General features: G+C 43.3%; 1 pseudogene; it reads right to left on the bottom strand.

The window, feature by feature from the left end:
* Positions 1-20570, bottom strand: part of LOC103247851 (rho GTPase-activating protein 7-like) — a 59532-nt pseudogene extending 38962 nt beyond the window's left edge.
* Between the last annotated feature and the right edge of the window lies 1 nt (position 20571).

Here is a 20571-nt window from a genome sequence, read left to right on the forward strand (position 1 = left end):
AAACCCATGTCATGCATTTCAGGCTGTCAAGCAGAAATTCCAGCTCTCCAAATGACCTCTCTGAACAGGACCCGAAAGGGCAAGGCCAAACAGGAAAAGAACCTTGTGTAGGATTCCTCCCTGCTCCACAGATCCCACCATGTGAGGCTTTTACAGTTAGTTTTGAGTCACTAGAAATGCTGACCAGAACTCAAGAAGTATTATGGACTTTCAGATTCTTGAGGGTTTGGTGGGATGGGGGTGGGCAACTCAGAAATGAGAATCTAAAATATGCAGTTTTAAATAGCCAGCAGGGAAAATACTACTCTAAGCACAGAGGAACTCCAGAAAAGACAGACCGCTTTGCTTTTTGAATGCTCACCAGCAGCCATGGCATGTTACTGTTTATAGCTCCAGGAAAGGTAAAACGAAAGAGCAGAGTTAAGTTTGTATTTCCATATAGTTAAGTATATATTGGTATCACGGCTATAAGTGTGCATAATACTCGCTTTGTCGGGGGAGAAAAGCCTGATGGCAGAATGTGAAAAGAACACGTTACGATCCCCACCGAGAATCTGAAGCATGTGAGGATAAACCGGTCAATACTTATTTCTGTCATTCAGAACAAACAAATTCTGTATTTAGCAGAGCTCACATAATAACAACCTTTGAACAGGAGGTGCTTTGATGCTGAAGTCAAACCCACTATGAGTCCTAAGGAGAGCAGGAGCTGAAGACAGAACAGTTTCCTTACTTTGCCGACTTTCTCAAGTAACTTGGGTTTGCTACAGTGTGCTACTAATAAAATGGGTGGCTTCTCCATTTTTATCAAATACAGTAGTTGTGCAACTGGATAATAAACCCTCAGATTACTGAAAAGACTTAAGGATTCCCAGCCAACACTGAAAAATGCACCAAGATGTCAATCTAGAAACATTTCTCTGCTTTGCACTGATAGCAAAAAATTAAGATGTACCCAGATTAGGTAATATCCATGACCCATCTAGCCTTACAGTCTACCCCTCACATTCTATATACTAAGGAGCTATATTTTTCAAAGTAATTATCAACAATTTGTACAATGCATTTCATCTCTACATTTGAGTCTATAATAATATGTTAGAGCAGTGAATTCCTTAAAATAATTATTCACTGTTCGAGAGTCTTTGCTAGAAAAAAAGTAACCTGAATTATTTAGCACAGGTAGACTTTTTAATGATGCTACAAATATTTGCATTGCATCCAAAATGATTCTTTTTTTTCTTTTTCCTTTTTTTGAGACAGAGTCTTACTCTGTCGCCCAGGATGGAGTGCAGTAGCCTTATCTCAGGGCTCACTGCAACCTCCACCTCCTGAGTTCAAGGGATTCCCATGCCTCAGCTTCCTGGGTAGATGGGATTACAGGTGCGCGCCACCACGCCCAGCTAATTTTTGTATTTTTAGTAGAGATGGGGTTTCTCCATGTTGGCCAGGTTGGTCTCAAACTCCTGGCCTCATGTGATCCACCTGCCTCAGAATCCCAAAATGCTGGTATTATAGGCATGAGCCACCACACCCGGCCCAAACTGATTTCTACAAAAAGGCATGAATAGGATTATAAGACCAGGTACTGTACATCAAGAATTTCAAAGATGGTCTCATTAAATCTTAATGTTTTTTTTTTCTTCTGACCAAAAATATGATCTGATACTGTGCATATATTTACTTATAGTGGATTATTCCTACTATTGGGAAGGAGGTGCCTATACCAGGTGATGCAAGAATAATGCATTCTCTCCCCCATCAACTGGCAATCTGTGACTCAGAGAGCTGAAAACTCAATCAACCAACCCACGCTGATAATTTCCTAAGACTCCACTGGCTTCAACAATATCAAATGTGGCCTCAAGAATGTATAGAGTGGCTGGCATGGTGGCTCACACCTGTAATTCCAGCAACTTGGGAGGCCGAGGCAGGTGGATCTCTTGAGCCCAGGAATTCGAGACCAGCCTAGTTAACATGGTGAAACCGCATCTCTACAAAACGGAAGAAACAAAACAAAACAAAACAACAACAAAAAAACTAGCCAGGTGTGGTGGAGAGAGACTGTAGTACCACCTACTCGGGAGTCCAGCCACTCTGGAGCCTGAGGTGGAAGAATTGCTTGAGCCCAGGAGGTCAAGGCGGCAGTGAGCCAAGCCTGTACCACTGCACTGCACTCCAGCCTAGGTGACAGAACAAGACCCTGTCTCAAAAAACAAAACAAAACAAAACAAAACAAAATGCAGAGAGAGTGATTAGTGTCATAGTTTTACTGTGGGGACAACCTCGAGGAGCTGACCAAAAATATTTTTCTTTTTTTTTTTTGAGACAGAGTCTTGCTCTGTTGCCCAGGCTGGAGTGCAGTGGCGCCATCTCGGCTCACTGCAAGCTCTGCCTCCCGGGTTCACGCCATTCTCCTGCCTCAGCCTCCCGAGTAGTTAAGCCTACAGGCACCCGCCACCACGCCCGGCTGAGTTTTTGTATTTTTAGTAGAGACGGGGTTTCACCGTATTAGCCAGGATGGTCTCAGTATCCTGACCTCGTGATCCGCCTGCCTCAGGCTCCCAAAGTGCTGGGATTACAGGCGTGAGCCACCGCGCCTGGCCCCAAAAATATCTTTCAAGGACAGTTGACTGATTGTTTAAACTCTTACCAGCTAAAACCATGTTTGTTAGAAGGTGTGTATTTCTCCAGCAGGGCTGTTAGCTTTAGGAGTGAGTATTTCTGCAGCAGGTTCATCTGGGCCACAGATTGGTAGTTAATCTGTACTGATACAGAGTTGAGGCTTGGCCGATGTGAGCTCTGGAAACTGTGCCATCTCTGTCTGTGCCTGCTAGAGAAATGGAGAGAAAAGTGAGTGTGAAGGCTTTTTATTTGATTTTATTTATTTGATTTTTTTCTTGCTCTGTTGCCCAGGCAGTGGTGCCATCATAGCTCACTGCAGCCTTGAACTCCTAGGCTCAAGTGATCCTCCTGCCTCAGCCTCCTGAGTAGCCAGGACTGCAGGCCTGTGCCACCATGTTTGGCTTATTTTTAAATTTTTTGTAGAGACGGAGTCTACCTATGTTGTCCAGCCTAGTCTCAAACTCTTGGCCTCAAGTGATCCTCCCACCTCGGCCTCCCAAAGTATTGGATTACAGTGAGCCACTGTGCCTGGCCCAAAGGCTTTTTAATAGGTAGAAGCAACATTAACAATGGGCTGCTTGCTGGCATCTTATCTTAGGAACTGAGAGGACTTGATTTCTATTCCATGCTTTAATCCCCGTTATGGGAAAATATACACAATATAAAGTGTACCGTTTTCACCATTTTTAAGTGTGCAGTTGAGTGGCACCAAGTTCATTCTCATTGTGTGACCATCTCTATCAACCATCTCCAGGACTTTTTTCATCTTCCCCAACCGGAACTCCATACCCATTCAATCACATCCATTTTTTGAATTTTGGTGCTTCCTGGTCTGACACCTTCCTTAGGAACGGACATGGCTAAGAATGCCAGACTTAATCCCATTTCCTCCCACAGAACACACACAGGCAATCTCTTTCTGACCCCCATGCCTCACATCTGGAGGGAGAAAAATTGTTACCTGTTGGACCTGGTTAGGGAAGCCCCAACCCCAGGATCCCTCCTTTCAGGGATGTCAGAGGGCTCTTCCGGTTCATTCAAGGAGTTGCCTATGCTGTCCAGGTCGCTGGGTGTGGTTCGGTTGTTGTCCACATCCAGGTGTATCTGTTTTGGAAAGGATGAGCAGGGAGAGACCAAGTCCGGGGCTGAGTTCGAGTCTCCCTCGTCAGAAAACTTCTCCGACCACTGATTGACTATCCGCTGCAACCCCTTCATGTGGTAGAGGATGTCGTCCAGCTCGGGGAAGATGTCCTCGTTCTCCAGATCTGCCAGGTCCCCTGAACTGGAGTAGAGGATGGAGCCCGGCACATTGTCATAGATGCTCAGGCGGCTGCTCACGGAGCTGGAAGAATTGCGCCTCCAGTTTCTTGGGGCTGTCGCTGCTGTTTTCCCTCCTGAGGCTGATGTGGCCAGGGCCGTGGAAGCTTCCCGTCCTCCAGTTCACAGAGCCTTATTCCCTGAGGGGGAGAAACTGCCATTGGTGAGAGCTTTGGGGAAAGTGCCAGGCTTGTGGTCTTCAGGGATGTAGAACACCGTGTCCTCTGGGTAGCTCTCGCGGTTCTTAAAGTTCTGCTCCATCACGTTGTTAAATGTTGACTGACTGAAAGGATCGAAGCCTCTAAGTACACGCCCACCCGCTTGTTGCAGGCACTGAGGCTCCGGGTCCTGGTAACAGGGCTGGGCTGCTGGTCTCCGACTGGCCGCTGCGGCTGCTGGTCTGCGTGGAGTTGGAAACGCTCCTCTTTCGTAGCATGGGGACGTTGATGCGGTTGCCGTTGAGGGCGGAGATCTCCACGCAGTTGAGCTGCTTCAGCTTCTCCTCATCCACCCCCTCTTGCAGGACGGGCCCGCTGATGATCAGCCCCAGCTTTGGAGGCGCTTTGTGCTTGCTGTGGTGGGAGCCCTTGAGCTTCAGGCTCTCCATCCGTTTCAGCGCGTCTTGGACTTGGCAGTTTTTTCGTGGCCTGTCATGCTGAAGCTGAAGCTGGACAGTTCCTTGGGAGACGGCGGGCTGCCGAAGAGTCACTGCCTGCCGAAGGAGTCGTCACTGCCTGCCGAGTTGCTGGAGGAGCAAACGCTGATGACGGAGTTCGTCCGGGGGGTGGCAGCACCCTCGCTGGGGGGCGCGTGGCTGGGGAGGCCGCCAGTGCTGCTGAGGCTGCGGACGGAAGACACCTCCTGCGCTCGCCGCGGTCCATCAGCGTGTCCCCGGGGCTGGCGCCGTCCTGCGGGTGGGAGTCGTCTGGGGACCCGGGGACTGGGTCTTGTTTTGGAGAAAAGACATCAAACTCTTCAAGCCGGGACCATCTCTTGCTGTCCCTTTGGAAAGTCCATTTGCCACTGATGGCACAAGGCTCATCCTCACTCTGCAAAGACAGAAAGGAGCCATTCACACACCGGGGCTGGCAGCCAGCAGGGAGCAGGGCATGAGCAGGAGGCTGCTCATACTATGCCAGTAGTGTCAATTCTCCCCTTGTACTTTATCACTTTAATTTTAAGGGTTTTTTTGGTTTTGTTTTGTTTTGTTTTTAGAAATAGGGTCTCTCTCACTCTGTTGTCCAGGCTGGAGTACAGTGGCATGATCACAGCTTACTGCAGCCTCAAATTCTAGGGCTCAAGTGATCCTCCCACGTCAGCCTCCCTAGTAGCTGGTATTACAGGCAAGTGCCAACATGCCCAGCTATTTTTTTTTTTTTTTGGTAGAGATGGGGTCTTGCTGTATTGCCCAGGTTGGTTCTGAACTGCTGACCTCAAGTGATCCTCCCACCTGTGCCTCCCAAAGTGCTGCGGTGACAGGGATGAGCTACTGTGCCCAGTCCCATTTACATATATATATATATATATATACACACACATTTTTTTTTTTTTTTTTTGAGACAGAGTCTCGTTCTGTCGCCCAGGTTGGAGTGCAGTGGCCGGATCTCAGCTCACTGCAAACTCCGCCTCCCGGGTTTACGCCATTCTCCTGCCTCAGCCTCCCGAGTAGCTGGGACTACAGGTGCCCACCACCTCGCCCGGCTAGTTTTTGTATTTTTTAGTAGAAACGGGGTTTCACCGTGTTAGCCAGGATGGTCTCAATCTCCTGACCTCGTGATCAGCCCTTCTCGGCCTCCCAAAGTGCTAGGATTACAGGCTTGAGCCACCGCGCCCAGCCCCATTTACATATTCTTTTTCTTTTTTAAATTTTTTTGTAGAGAGCAGTAGTCTTACTATGTTGCCTAGGTTGGTCTCAAACTCCTGGCCTCAAGCGATCCTCCCACATGGGCCTCCCAAACTGTTGGGATTACAGGCATGAGCCACAGTGCCCAGTGTTTTGTTTTGTTTTTTAAATAACAAAGATGTATTTGAAGAATTTAACAGGAGAGTGCCTGACCAAATGCTGCAAGTTTAAATAAGAACTATTTTATGGAAACTCTGGGATCTGCAGGCTGTTCTTTAATTGCTCACAGAGAAAACCTCCGAGATGGTGAAAACTCCAGGCATGCAAAATATTCTGAACTGAAGTCAGCAATGAGCAGGACTGCCTCTGGGCTGCCTTCCGTTGTGCTGTCTTTTGTTGGTGTATGTTTATATTCCCTCTTGCAATTAAAAAGGTAGTTTTCAAACACTAAGAAGAGTAGCAACTCAAATCTCTAGACGCTAAAAATTTATAAGGTCTTCCACTGGAATAAAGGGGCCCTGGATCAAGGTGGGTCATCATGCAGCTTCATTCCACTAAGTGGCAACTCAAATCTCTAGTCACTAAAAATTTATAAGGTCTCCCACTGGAATAAAGGGGCCCTGGATCAAGGTGGGTCATCACACAGCTTCAGTCCACTAACAGGGCTTTGGAGACTCTTACCAGTACCTTTTCTTCCCCTCCCCTATAAGACATGAGGGCTAGCGCTCAGGCCACAGCTGACCTGTGAAGTTTCAACCTCAGTCATGCTCTAGCCAATTGAACAAGGCTTCACAAATACCCAGCCCTGACAGCTCGCGGTATTCAGAAACACTAAGGAACGTCTTTGCTGATTATGCCTGATTTATGTACAGGACTCAGGGATATGCTGTCACATGGACTATTGCATCTGGGCCTTTTTGGCAGGATATCAAAGGGCACAATTCAGTATGATACATGTCTTTTCCACTGGTGTGGAAAATATCCTGTGGCTCAAGTTTCACAGGACAATGAGTGGAAAGCATGGAGCGCTGGCTTCTCTCTTCTGCACAGTTCAGTGGGCGCCGAGGTTCCAGTTCATTTGTTTAAAAGTTTTGACTTCCCAAGAAGGCAACTTTTTGCAGCTCAGGGACTCTGGCATAATTCAAATTTGTACCCGGAAGTCAGAAATATGTTCTTTGACCAGACTCATTCCTGTTTACTCTAATTTGTGACACTTACTCCAGTACTACACCCACCTCTTCTTCTAAGATCTCACAAAAAGTCTTCACAACTCACACACAGAAGAAAATACCATCCAATTTGGTTCTGTACCACCATTTGACTAAACTGTGTGGGATTTCCTGCCTTCTCCTCTTCCTCCTCCAATTCCTTTCCTCCCTCCAAATCTCTTATTATTCTTCAGTATTGCACAAATCAGCCTTTGCTTTCATCTCTACGGCTTTGAAGCACAGTTACTGTTACATTTGGGAAGACAAAAGAGTTGGAAATAAGCTTTATTTCCTCTATAAGCAAGGCAAAAATCCACTGAGATTCCTTAAGCATGATCCCTTTATTATGTAATAGGCATTGAGTTAATAATTAGGCAAAATCATAGCTGATGTGATCAGGTCAAAAATAATAGATAAAATAATGTAATGGGCTAGTTGCAACTATTGGCTTCAACTACATAAGGCTATAGAGTCTAGGTGATACCATTCAAGATGTAGATGCTTACGGAACAAGAAACTAAGACTTTGAGAAACAAAAGCTATTACAAAACACATCATTCACTTTTTTGTTTGCCCCTTTCCCCCTCATTCTATTTTGCAATTTGTATACTCACTCGTTTCCGATGAGGACTAATTTCCAGCTTCATCACCGCACATTTGTTTAAAGTATTTAGATGCCTATAGAGCAAAGAAATAACGTTAGCAAAGACAGGCAACCACTCTCTAATGAGTGGATAAACACCTGTTTTTAAACAATTCATATATCTAAGGAGTTTCTTGGAACTCAGTAATATCTAATACCCAGAGGAGTATTAGAAACTTCTTTAAAAAGTGAGTCGTTTAAAAATACCTTGGCTGGGCGCAGTGGCTCACGCCTGTAATCCCAGCACTTTGGGAGGCTGCGGTGCACTGATCACGAGGTCAGGAGATGGAGACCATCCTGGCTAACACGGTGAAACCCCGTCTCTACCAAAAATACAAAAAAAACCAAGATGGGCATGGTGGTGGGCACCTGTAGTCCCAGCTACTCGGGAGGCTGAGGCAGGAGAATGGCGTAAACCCGGGAGGCGGAGCTTGCAGTGAGCCGAAATCCGGCCACTGAACTCCAGCCTGGGCGACAGAGGGGGACTCCGTCTCAAAAAAAAAAAAAAAGAATATACTGTAATCCCATAACTAGGTATATATCCAAAGGAAAATAAATTGCTCTAACAAAAAGACACATGCAATTGTGTGTTCATCACAGCACTATTCATGATAGCAAAGACATGGAATTCATTTAATTTAATGCCTATCAATGATGGACTGGATAAAGAAAATGTGGTACATATACACAATGGAATACTATGAAGCCATCCAAAAGAATGAAATCATGTCCTTGCAGCAATATAGATACACCTGAGGGCCATTATCCTAGGCAAATTAATCCAGGAACAGGAAACCAAATACTGCATGTTCTCACTTGTAAGTGGGAGCTAAACACTGTGTACACATGGACATAAGATGGTAACAGTAGACAATGGAGACTACTAGAGGAGGCGTGATGGAGGATGGGGTTAAAAAACTATGGGGTACTATGCTCACTGCTGGGTGATAGGATCAACTGTACCCCAAACTTCAGCATTGTAGAATATACCCATGTAACAAACTTATACATATACCTCCTGAATCTAAAATAAAAGCTGAAATTATAAAAAGGGGGAAAAAAAGAATATACTTTTAAGTTGTGGTGATCTACTGCAAAGCAAGGTGACTATAATTAGTGATAATCTATATTTCAAAATTTCCAAAAGATTGGATTTTATAAGTAGGTGAAGTGATGGATATGTTCATTAGCCTGATTTGTTCATTCTACAATGTGCACATGTATGCAAACATCACTTTTTACTCCATAAATATACAATTATTTGTCAATAAAAATTAAATTTCTTAAAAATTGTAAATAAGAATACACTTTCAAAAATAAAATTAGTTTCTTTACAAATTTAGTTCTAAAAACATTTTAAACATGTATAAGTAATATTCTGTCTTGACAGTTAAGAAAATAATGTTGAGATAACTGAGATCTACTTTCGGTGATCTAGTAGCGAAAACAATGAAAAAAATCACTTCTTTAAATGAGCAAAGACCCTTAATGAAATGCCTTCAAACTCTGAAGAAACACTTTATCAAAGCCAATAAGTAAAAACAACAATAAAAATACCAAAATTTTCATTTCATCTCACCTTCTTTTATCCACCTACCCTGAGTAACACAGGTAGGCAAATGCCCAAAGCATTCCAGCATCATGAGGGAAAAACCTAAGATAGCACTTCAGTTTATTCACAAATTGAATGATCAATTCCTCCAGTGACTTTCAAGAAGCAACATATTAAGTAATAGAACACACTGACACTAATATTTATAGAAATAGTGAAAGTTCTAAAAATGGCCAGCCAACAGGTTATTTTTGGCTACACTACACTGTGTGAGCTTTATTCCATATAGGCTTAACATATGTTAGATATGCTTTAGAAAAACAAATCAGTTCAACATGAACTAATATTCAGGCAGTAACCTCAAATCAATTAGTGCCAACCTTTGACTTCCTTGACAAGAACTCCCTAGGTTAATAAATGAGTTTGGATTATGAGAGGAACAGTCACTATGGTAACCCCGTCACTGTTTTAAAAGCTAATTTCAGATGTCATCAGACTATAGATGGCAGTTTAACAAAGTTGCACATTCTAAGAGAACCAAACAATTTTATCCATGGGTGGGAGACCTGTTTGAAATACTTGTTTGAATAAACATTGTTTTCACATTAAAGAGGAGCACATTAAGCCAAATTTTAAAAAAGGTGGGGGAGTAGTAAGAATATTTAACCAAGTATGGAAGTCAGGCAGTAGCTTAGACTAAAAAAGCTGTTCTAATATAAGGCAGTTAAATACCCAATGGTCGAAAGAATATTTTTAAAACCAAGATTTACTATCCAAAGAAAAAAATCATAAAATGATGTCATATTTAGTGTATGGAAACATTTAAAATTCTAGCATTGAAAGGGTAAGTTGGAATAACACGTTTAGTATTCTAATTTGTAACCTACACAATTATACAAATTATTTTCAGTAACTTAAAAGCCCTATTTAATGAACATTTCTAACAGAGTAATGGGATTATCTTTAATTTTTGAAAACAAAGATATAACAACAACAAAAAAGTAAAACAAGCACAGAACTAAAACAGGTAAATTAATTAATTGAAGTCAATGAAGTAGACAACCAAAGATCTGAAACAAGTTACATATTCTCTAAATCAAGGAACCTAAATAGACAATATCTCAAAAAAGGCAAGCCATTAAGATGCCTTCTTGATTACTGCCCTATGCAGCAGGTCTAACAGGAAAATAGGATCTCAAAAAGACCATACAGGCTGTGACAGTTATCAAGCTATTGTCTCTTAGCTCTACACCAGACTTCTACACTCTAGCCTCTGATGCTAGGACTGAGACCTTGTAAATTCCATTTTGGCTTTGCCAGTTGGCTCCATGTTGCACTCTGCCAAAAAGGGATCCTAGAAGTGGGAAGAGTCAACTTGCTTCCTCTGTCTTCTTCCTGTTTGCTTTCTACAAGCTTCCTGTGTGTGTGCCATTTTTGTTATCATCACCCTGACAACACTTATTTACCCCAGCAACAGCAGGGAGCTTCCATAGCATCAGCTGAATTTAGTTGCAATTTTTCCAACACTTGGCAAACAAGTTTTATCATGTCCTCCCAGCCCAGAAATATTAGCACCAACATGGCAGTGCCCCCTACTCAGATGTCAGGTTGTCAGGTCTGTGGGTCCTCTCTTCTAAGCATCTAAGTGTTAGTAATTTCAATCTCTTCTTTTTGTTCCTCCAACCCTAGTGGTAATAGCTGTGGTGCCTTAATATTCTCATGTCCCCTTTTAGTTATCTAGTAAACTTTATGCCTAATTTAACATTCTTAATATTAAAGGCTCTGTTTAAATAACTAAGATGGCTTCTGTCCACTAACTGGTTCCTGACTAATCACCTATCCAGTAATTCTCAAGGTGAGTGGAACTATCAAAATCACTAAGAGATTGGGAGGTACACTTTGCAAATGAATATCTACTAGTGTGATATAATTTTCTATTTGCAAAATGCAAATATATTATTTTCATAAAACAAATCTTAACTAAATATTTTATTAATATTATTTTTGACTGACAAATCATAATTATATACATTCATGAGGAAAAATGTGATGTTTTGATACATGTATACAATGTAAAATGATCAAAACAGATCTATTGGGAAAAATGGCAGATAGGAGGCAGAACTAACTTGCAGCTCCCACTCAGATGGACAGAGCAGCATGTTGAGACTCACATTATGAACTTTGCTCCAAGAACTACAACAGGAACATACCAGGAAACCAAGAGAATCCATAGACACTTTGAATGAAGCAGCTTGCCGCGGAAGTCTCCATGAGACAGCCAGAACACTGCGAGTGCCCAAAGCGTGAGAGGGAGAATGTCCACCCCTGAACACACAACCTCACTGGGGAATGTGAAGATTTAGATCATGGGAGAAGAATATGACCTTACCTGAAGTTGAGACAAATTTAGAGCCAAGCAAAATACAGAAGTAGAGGAAGTAGCAGAAAGAGCCCTATGGGCACTCTTGGTCCCCAGGGAAGTCATTCCTGACTTTCTCTCGCAGGGGTCCTTGAGGAGGGCTGACAGTGGAATTACAGAAAGACAAAAGGGAGAAGGAAATTTCCAGACGAACTTTGTAACACATTTGACTGAATGCGAAGTTTCCTGGACAGAATCCAGGGGAGGGGGCAACCTGGGAGTACAGATGCAAGCACAGAAACTGTAGCATGTGGGGAGGCAGGAAACCTGAAAGCCCTGCTTGCTTTCTCAGCAGGGAGGCTTGTAGCCTGGGGCAAGTTCTCAGCCCTGCTCACCAGCTGCCTGGAAATAAACTCAGTGCTGTTGGTGGGGCACAGTGGGAGTGAGACTGGCCCTTCAGGCTGTGTGGTGAAGCCTGTCACTGCTGGCTTTCCCCCACTTCTATGGGAACCTGTATGATGCAGCAGAGGCAGCCGTAATCCCCCTGGGAACATAACTCTATTAGCAAGCCTAAGAACCATACCCCGTCCCCATGGCAGCTGCAGCAAGCCATACATAAAGAAAATCTGAGCTCAGACACATATAACCCTGCCCTAACCTAATGGTCTTTCTTTACCCACCCTGATAGCCAAAGACAAAGAACATAATCTCTTGGGAGCTCTATGGGCCCAACTACCACCTGAAAAACCTGAATATTTATCCAGGCAACCCTAAGCCTTTCATGTGCATCCTTGTGAAAAGACCAGCAAACAGGCTCTGTGTGAGCAACAAGGCTGTTTATTTCACCTGGGTGCAGGAGGGCTGAGTCTGAAAAGGCAGTCAGTGAAGGGAGATAGGGGTGGGGCTATTTTATGGGATTTGGGTAGATAAAGGGAAATTACAGTCAAAGGGGATGGTTCTCTGGTGGGCAGGGGTGGGGATCACAAGGTGCTCAGTGGGGGAGCTTTTGAGCCAGGATGAGCCAGGATGAGCCAAGATGAGCCAGGAAAAGGAATTTCACAAGGTAATGTCATCAATTAAGGCAGGAACAGGCCATTTTCACTTCTTTTGTGGTGGAATGTCATCACTTAAGGCAGGAACCGTCCATCTGGATGTGTACGTGCAGGTCACAGGGGATATGTTGGCTTAACTTTGGCTCAGAGGCCTGACATTCCTGTCTTCTTATATTAATAAGAAAAATAAACAAAATAGTGGTAAAGTGTTGGGGTGGTGAAAATTTGGGGGGATGGTATGGAGAGAGAATGGGCGATGTTTCTCAGAGTGCTTCGAGCGGGTTAGGGGCGGCGTGGGAACCTACAGTGGGAGAGATTAAACTGAAGAAAGATTTGGGGTGAGGGTGATAATTGTGGGGTTGTTAGAAGGAGTGCTTGTCGTATAGAATGATTGGTCATGGCCTGGATGCGGTTTTGTATGAATTGAAAAACTAAATGAAAGACACAAGGTCCAAATAAAAGAAGGAGAAAAATAGGTTTTAAAGAACTAAGAATTGGGAGTACCTAGGACATCCAATCAGAGAGTGTCCAAGGGGGTTCAACGTTATTGTTTGCTTGGTTGGCTCTATCCTTGAGTTTTTTTATGTTGTCATATACCAGGCCAGATTGATTTAGGTAAAAACAACACTCTTCATTTAAAAATATACAGAGTCCTCTTTTTTTAGCAGTGAGTAAGTCGAGGCCTTGGTGATTTTGGAGGAAGGAGAAATGCAAAGCCAGCAATTGTTTGTTAAAGAAGCATTAGAAATGGCTAGGAGAGAGTGAGTTTGATAGTGTGGTGGAGATAGCTGGGGAGAGGTAGAGGATGGCGTAAGAACGGGAATGAGAATAAGAGTAAGTATAAAAGTAAAGAACAGGACTTCATCAGGGTGAAAATATTGGAGTGTACTTTGTCACTGAAGATCTTCTGTCCACTTAAAACAGAGACTTAAGGGTGGCAATTTGAGATAAAACCAGGTGCCACTGAATACCAAGAGTCTGAGAAACTGAGGTGGGAAGGCCAAACCGAGGAATTATGTCTGACAGAAGGGAAGAAATGACTGTGGTGGCCTTCTCAGACACTGTGGGAAAGGCGTCTACCTATCCAGTGAAAGTGTCTACTTAGACCAAGAGGTATTTTTAGTTTCCTGACTTGAGGCATGTGAGTAAAGTCAATTTGCCAGTCCTGGGCAGGGGCAAATCTCTGAGCTTGATGTGTAGGGAAGGGAGGAGGCCTGAGAAATCCCTAAGGAGTAGTAGAATAACACTGAGAAGTGATTTCCTTGAGGATATATTTCCACGATGGGAAGGAAATGAGAGGTTCTAAGAGGCGGGCTAGCGGCTTGTAACCTACACGGAAGAGGCTATGAAATGATGACAGAATAGAATGGGCCTGTGAGACTGGAAGGAGATTATTTTCTTTGGTCCAAGAACCATTTGCCTTGTGCGGGAAGAGATAGGTGGAAGTTTCAGTGAGGGAGTAGGTAGGAGTGGCCAGATGAGAAGGAGAAAAACTTACCTGTGAGGGATAGAAGTTGGAACACTGGCTGCTTTTTTAGCTACCTTATCAGCATGAGCATTGCCCTGAGCGATGGGATCTGATGCCTTTTGAAGGCCTTTGCAGTTATGACTCCAGCTTCCTTTGGAAGTAAAGTGGCCTGTAGAAGAGTTTTTATTAAAGAGACATTAAATCCTCCTTGCATAGTGAGGAAACCTTTCAGCCCATAAAACAGCATGGTGGTGCAGGATATGGGGTCAGTATAAATATTGATGTGTAGTCCTTTTACAAGAGTGGGGGCCTGAATGAAGGCAATGAGTTCGGCTTGCTGAGAGGTAATGGAGGGGAATAGAGCAGTAGCCTCAATGATAGATGTGGAAGATACTATAGCATAGCCTGCCTTAGCTGGTGTGTGGCGATTAGGCCTGGTGGAACTGCCATCAATAAACCAAGTGTGATCAGGGTGAGGAACCGGAAAGAAGGAAATATGGGGAAATGGAGTCAATGCCAGGTGGATCAGAGAGATACAGTCATGGGGGTCAGGTGTGGTATCAGGAATAATTTGGGAGGCCGGATTGAAGTCTGGGCCAGGAACAATGGTAATTGTGGGAGACTCAACAAAGAGTGAGTATAGCTGAAGGAGCCGGCGAGCAGAAAGTATATGCATCAGGGGTGAGGAAGAAAATAGATTTTGGAAATTATGAGAGCTGTAGAGAGTGAGTTGAGCATAGTTTGTGATTTTGAGGGCTTCTAAAAGTATTAGGGCGGCAGCAGCCGCTGCACGCAGACATGATGGCCAGCCTAACACAGTAAGATCAAGTTGTTTGGACAGAAAGGCTGCAGGGCGTGGTCTTGGCTCTTGTGTAAGAACTGCGACCACACAGCCCTGCACTGTGGCCGTGTGTAATGAAAACGGGTTGCGATGAGTTTAAGAACTGCGACCACACAGCCCTGCACTTTGGCTGTGTGTAATGAAAAAGGGTTGCAATGAGTTAGGGAGAGCTAGCGTGGGGGCAGCTTCTAGGACTGTTTTTTAAGGAAAGGAAAGGAGTGGCGAAAGGATTTAGAATATATGGGGTCAGCTAGGTTTCCTTTTGAGTTTAAATAATGGTTTTGTTAGGATGGCAAAACCAGGTATCCAAAGGCGGAAGTACCTAACCGTGCCTAGGAAGGAAAGGAGTTGTTGTTTTGTAGAAGGGATTGGGGTTTGGGAGATTAGCCGGACACTACCAGCATGAGAGCACACGTTTTCATGAAGAATTATGCTGAGATAGGTAACAGATGAGGAAGAAATTTGGGCTTGACTGAAGTAATGGGAGCTGTCTCTGAAACCTTGCATCAGTACAGCCTGGGTAATTTGCTGAGCCTGATGGGTGTCAGGGTCAGTCCAAGTGAAAGCGAACAGAGGCTGGGATGAAGGGTGCAAGGAATAGTAAAGAAAGCATGTTTGAGATCCAGAACAGAATAATGGGTTATGGAGGGGTTGTGGAGGGACGTATTGAGGATAGGAGAGTATATGGCTTTGGCACCACGGGGTGGATAGGCTAGACAATTTGGTTGATAAGGTGCAGATCCTGAACTAACCTGTAAGGCTTGTCCGGTTTTTGAACAGGTAAAATGGGGGAATTGTAAGGAGAGTTTATAGGCTTTAAAAGGCCATGCTGTAACAGGCAAGTGATAACAGGCTTTAATCCTTTTAAAGTGTGCTGCAGGATGGAATACTGGCGTTGAGTGGGGTAAGGGTGATTAGGTCTCAATGTGATGGTAATGGGCATGTGATCGGTTGCCAGGGAGGGAGTAGAGATGTCCTATATTTGTGGGTTAAGGTTGGGAGATACGAGAGGAAGACACAAAGGAGGCTTTGGGTTGGGAAGAAGGGTGGCAATGAGATGTGGCTGTAGTCCAGGAATAGTCAGAGAAGCAGATAATTTGGTTAAAATGTCTCGACCTAACAAGGGGGCTGGGCAGTGGGGATAACTAAAAAGGAGTGCATAAAAGAATGTTGTCCAAGTTGGCACCGGAGTTGGGGAGTTTTAAGAGGTTTAGAAGCCTGGCCATCAATACCCGCAACAGTTATGGAGGCAAAGGAAACAGGCCCTTGAAAAGAAGGTAATGTGGAGTGGGTAGCCTCCATATTGATTAAGAAGGGGAAGGACTTATCCTCCACTGTAAGAGTTACCTAAAGCGTCTATGATGGTCCAGGAAGCTTCTGAGGCGATTGGGCAGCGTCAGTCTTCAGCCGCTACGCTGAAAAGATCCGGGAAGGGATCAGAGAGCCTTGGGCTAGAGTTCTAGGGGCTCTGGAAGTGGCTGCCGGGCGAGTTGAACAGTCCAGTTTTCTGTGGGGTCCTGCACAGATGGGACATGGCTTAGGAGGAATCTTGGGCTGCGGCTATTCCTTGGCCTAGTGGCTAGATTTCTGGCACCTGTCGCAAGCGCCTGGGGGAGGAGGTTCTGGAAAAACCTTTGGCAGCTGTGGTTCAGGCATTTAGAGTTCCTGTGTGCTAGAGATTTGGCTGGGGTTTCTCTCACAGTGGAGGCAAGGAAATGCAACTCAGAAATACGTTGCTACTTGGTTGCCTCTACTCTATTATTGTACACCTTGAAGGCGAGGTTCATTAAGTCCTGGTGTGGGGTTTGAGGGCCAGAATTTAATTTTTGGAGCTTTATTAAATGTGTTCACCACTTTCATCTTAGGATAGATCATTACTGAACAACTGTGACCACAATGTTACCTGAGTGATATCTCAGTGCCAAGCAACACATCACTCCCAGGGCTCTGTAGCATGCCAGGAGCTATTTTTCAAAAGGTATATAAATCTCTGCTGTGTATTCTGAACATGCTTCTGAATTCAACAAGTTTGTGTTGTGAGTCTCTCATTGAAACTTGTCATAAACTCCACACAACCATATATTCCATTCTGTGTCTTTTCCCACCACTGATATCCCTTATATGCAAATGTATGGCACTACTACCCATATGCAGTAAAATCTATCATAATTTTTTCTGAGTTTTAGCTAGTATAATATCTTAAATATATACAAATTTTCTTTTTCTTGAATCTAAGCTTTAAATTCAATCTCCACATTCAACTTTTTCTGCAATTAACCTAACTTATGGGCAAGGAGGAGAGGTTAAAAAGTGGCCAGAATCATTAAAGACAACAGGCTACAGAAGATTAGAGGGTGGAGCACTTACTTCCCTTTGGGAGTGTGAGAGACTGAATGATGACCCATCCAAAAATATCCACATACTAATTTCTAGAACCTAAGAATTTATCCGATATGGGAAAAAATATTTTACAGATGTTATTAAGGGTCTGAGTGGATCCTAAGTGCAATTACATGTATTTGTATTAAGATAGAGACAGAAGGAAACACACACGCTCAGGAGTAGAAAAGGCAATAACATAAGCATGGAGACAGAGGCCGGAGTGATGTGTCACAAGCCAAAAGAATGCCAGCAGCCACCAAATCCCAGTAGGAGCTGCAAAAGGCAAGGAACAGATTCTCCACTAGAGCCTCTTGGGGGAATACGGTTCTGTCAACACCTTGATTTTGACCCAGTAAAAATAATCTCTTATTTCCAGCCTCCAGAACTATAAAAGAATAAAGTTCTACTGTTTTAAGTCACCAAAGTTTGTGGTAATATGTTAACAGCAGCAAGAGAAAACTAATATAGAGATAAATAGGAATAATAAAGAAAAACCTTATGTGGTGAATACAATTTTAATGGTAGATAAGATTTACATATATTGTGATTGAAAAAAAAGAAAAATAGTAGGGAAGGGGTAATATTACAGGTAGAGGGAAAAGTATTACAGGTGAAGGGAAAAGTTAGTGAAAAAGAAATTTAAGGCAGTTATACAGGGAAAACAAAAGTAGTTCAATTAAACAAGAGTACAAGCTACTTGAAGATAGTGATATAGACTGTTCATAATCATGAATGCCAGTCTAAATATGAACTTTGATCTGTAGACAGTTAAGGTTTTCTGCAACCTGTAAGGACAGGGTTAGAGCAGGGGAGGTAAGGGAGGAGAAAACACCAACATGATACACCTTTTGCACATCTGTGTCACACTACTAATTTTTTCCTCTTCACTCTCCAACACAGGTATAAGGGCTGAGATTGATTCCCCATGACCTGCCAAAAAAGTATGGCATATATGTTTGATGAATAGTGAATGTGTTAATGAATACTGTACATGTTTTGTTTTACTCATCACTAAGCATGGTATGAGGGAGTAGAACAGAATACCAAACTGTACTTCAATCACTTACTTTTACTCTTCAAGGGTCTGATTATTATGATGATTTTATTTTAAAAGTAATACTCCAAGTATAAGAGATTTGGACTTAATTTGATTAACCCTAAGGCATACTTCAGAACACCAATAGCAATTCCAGTCAATTCCACTCAGTTAATGGTGGCTGTCTGGGGCAATGTTGAGAAATAATGTAAGAATTACGCCATAATAGATTAGGAACATCTGCTAAAGTGCTGGATTCGGAGTAGAAACAGAAATGGCCTGTTTTCCATTCCATTCTTGCTTTAGAAGTTAGTTATTTGCATACAAATGGCCAACAGGTATATGAAAAATTGCTCAACATCACTAGCCATAAGAGAAATGAAAATCAAAGCCATAATGAGATATTCTCTTATCCCAGTCCAAATGGCTACTGTTAAAAAGACAAAAAATAATGGATGTTGGTGAGGATGCGGAGAAAAGAGAACTCTTATACACTGTTGATGAGAATGTAAATCAGTACAGCCACTGTGGAAAAGAATATGGAGATTTCTCAAAAAATTAAAAATAGAATTATTCAATCCAGCAATCCCACTACAGGGTATCTATCTACTCAGAGGAAAAGAAATCAGTATATCAAAGGGATACCTTGCATGTTTATTGTAGCACTATTCACAATAGCAAAGATATGGAATCAACCTAAGTGTCCATCAACAGATGAATGGATAAAGGAAATGTGGTATATATACACAATCGAGTACTATTCAGCAATAAAAAATGAAATCTTGCCATTTGCAGTAACATGGATGGAGCGGGAGGTCATTACCTTAAGGAAAATAAGCCAGGCACAAAAAGACAAATATCACATGTTCTCACTTATATGTGGGAGCTAAAAAATTTCAGAGCTCCCACATGGAGGAAGAGAGTGGAAAGATAGATAACAGACTGGGAAGGATGAGTTAGCAGGATGAACAGAGTGGGTTAAAGATTACAAACTTGGAGTCAGATAAAAGGAATATATTCAATGTTTGACAGCACAGTAGGGTAACTATAGTTAAACAAAAATATATTGTATTTAGATGACAGACACCCTAAACACTTGTAACAAAATTTCTCATTACTCCATAAATTTGTACAAATAAAATTAGTCACTTGGTTTCTTTAAAAACTTTTTGGCCAGGCGCGGTGGCTCATGCCTGTAATCCCAGCACTTTGGGAGACTGAGGAGGGCAGATCACCTGAGGCCAGGAGTTTGAAACCAGCCTGGCCAACAGAGCGAAACCCCATCTCTACTAAAAAAAAAAAAAAAAAAAAAAAATTAGCAGTTCGTGGTGGTGTGGAGAAGAATCCCTTGAACCTGGGGGGCGGAGGTTGCAGTGAGCCAAGATCGCGCCACTGGACTTCAGCCTGGGTGACAGAGCGGGGCTCTGTTTCAAAAATGAAAAAAAAAAAAAAAAAAAAAGAAATCATTTCTATGACTTCTTAAGTACAGAAAGAAAAATTCTGTTTACATGGAGATGTCCACTGGTTGAATATGGTTAATCCAAGATATGCTGCATTCAAGTAAAAAGCAGACAAAGGCTTGAATATAGAGGAAAGAGAGGGCTGTTTTTCCTTTTCCATTCTGAGTTGAGAGCACTATCTATCCTAGCTGGAAAGACAGAGTAGATCATAGTCATCGTCTTTGTCGGGGTACAACTAGCTTACAGTTGCACTATGGAGTTGCAGAGCCAGTATGGGTAACTATTCTAAAATCCTTAAATCGCTCCTAGGCCCTCGAAGTCCTACCCGCGTAGGTCAGGCCAAACTATCAAAATCGCCACTTCCTCTGTAAACGCGCCCTGACAGGTAAGGATGACCGCCGCGCTCTCCACGCGTCACCTTAGACACCTGCCCCAACCAGCGCAGGCGCGCTCCGAAGCCTCCCGGATCAACTGAAGAGAAGTACCGAGCAAGTGCAGGAGTTCCATTAACCATGGCCTCCGGAGCTGTCCGGAGCAGGCGCAATTAGGAGTAGAGGGCGTGCTTGTGTGATTACAGTTCACTTTACCTGTAACAGATTCGGTTGTCTGGACTCTAGCTCAGGTTATTTTACCCCTCTCTTGTTGGAAGTCACTTTGCCTGGAGTAGTTGTTTGCAGGAAAAATGTGCTCCTCCCATTAAGTAACCACTTCCCTCTCAGAGGCGGAACGCGTCATTGAGACAGCAAGTCCTGACAGATATGGAAAACAAAATGGCATATTGT

This window comes from Chlorocebus sabaeus, chromosome 4, assembly GCF_047675955.1.
Source record: "Chlorocebus sabaeus isolate Y175 chromosome 4, mChlSab1.0.hap1, whole genome shotgun sequence".
NCBI lineage: Eukaryota > Metazoa > Chordata > Mammalia > Primates > Cercopithecidae > Chlorocebus > Chlorocebus sabaeus.